The sequence below is a fragment of the Cebus imitator genome, unplaced genomic scaffold, assembly GCF_001604975.1.
Source record: "Cebus imitator isolate Cc_AM_T3 unplaced genomic scaffold, Cebus_imitator-1.0 Scaffold178, whole genome shotgun sequence".
Lineage (NCBI taxonomy): Eukaryota > Metazoa > Chordata > Mammalia > Primates > Cebidae > Cebus > Cebus imitator.
The window spans coordinates 3,632,527-3,633,816 of record NW_016107493.1 but is presented as its reverse complement, the minus strand read 5'-3'; the positions used below and the strand labels follow the sequence as shown (position 1 = coordinate 3,633,816).

Genomic DNA, 1,290 nt, shown 5'->3' with positions numbered 1-1,290 from the left:
TAGGCGCAAGTGATTCTCCTGCTTCAGCCTCCTAAGTAGCTGGGATTACAGGTGTGCACCACTGCACTAGGCTACTTTTTGTATTTTTTGTGGAGAGGGGGTTTTACCATGTTGCACAAGTTAGTCTCGAACTCCTAAGCTCAAGTGGTCCACCTGCCTTGCCATCCCAAAGTGCTGGGATTACAAACATGAGCATCATGCCCAGCCTTCTTCCATGTCTTAAATTCAGGCAAGAAAGTAAATTCACTTCATGTCACTCCATCTTGTTGAAAAATGGAAGGCCCTTCTCTCCTCACACTTTTTCTCTTTCTTTAGTGTTAGGCTCATGTTTGAGGATGGGGGTGTTCTCCGTGGTCTTGGTCCAATCTCAGTTTTGGGCTGGCTTTTGTGCTAGTACCTTACAGCCTTCCTACCCCCACCCCACGCAATGGCAGATTAGGCAATACACATGCTTCCTAAAGGGAGTGATTAGTTGAGGGAGAACTGACATCTTTAACCATGAGTCTTCCCAATTCAAGAACGCGGTATATCCTCTGCTTTATTTAGACTATCTTTATTTTCTCTCAAAAATGTTTTCTTGTTTTCAGTGTAGAGGTCTTACACATCTTTTGTTAGATTTATTTCTAGTCTTATTTTTTTTAATGCTATTGTTACCATGCATTTTTAAAAATTTGTGTCTGGTTTATAGAAACACAATTGATTATCATGTATTAACCTTATATTCAGAAACTTAGATAAATTCACTTATTCTAATAATCTATAGATTCTTTGGGTTTTCTTGGTATATAATTATATCGTCTGTGAATAATAACATTTCTTCTTTTCCAGTCCTTATTCCTTTTGTTTTTCTTGCCTTATTGTGCTAGCTAGGCCTTCCAGTACAATGTTGAATAGAAGTGGTGATAATGGTCATCTCTGTCTTGTTTTCAACCTCCAGGGGTAAGTTTTCAATATTTTACCATTGACTATGATGCTTGCTGTCATCTTTTTATGGATATTGTTCATGAATTTTTCAATATAAATGAATTTTTCAGTTATAACTGAATATTGAACGTGACATGCTTTTCCTATACCTATTTGGATGATCATATGAATTTTTTCCTGAACTGCTGTTATATGCCTGGAGTAAATTCTTTTTTATATATGGCATTCTGTATGTATAGTACTAGATTTTATTTGCTAATTCATTGATATTTTTGCATCTGTGTTCATGAGTGAAATTAGTGTGTGATTTTCCTTCCTTTTAATGTCTATGTTAATTTTTGTTATGGCTATACTGGTTTTTTTTTT

At 35.8% G+C, this 1,290-nt stretch overlaps 1 protein-coding gene across 8 annotated transcripts in view; it reads left to right on the top strand.

Moving 5' to 3' along the window:
* The window catches only part of FAM126B (family with sequence similarity 126 member B), an 81,651-nt gene that overhangs the window by 18,188 nt on the left and 62,173 nt on the right, over positions 1-1,290 (top strand). For 2 of the 8 annotated variants that reach the window (XM_017545246.2, XM_017545250.2), the window contains exon 2: positions 871-939. The exons of 4 other annotated variants lie outside the window; for them this stretch is intronic. The gene's annotated coding sequence lies outside the window, so the exon portion shown is untranslated. Of the gene's footprint in view, positions 1-866; positions 940-1,290 lie in introns of all 8 variants that reach the window. 2 more of the 8 variants (XM_017545248.2, XM_017545249.2) reach the window with 1 other exon arrangement.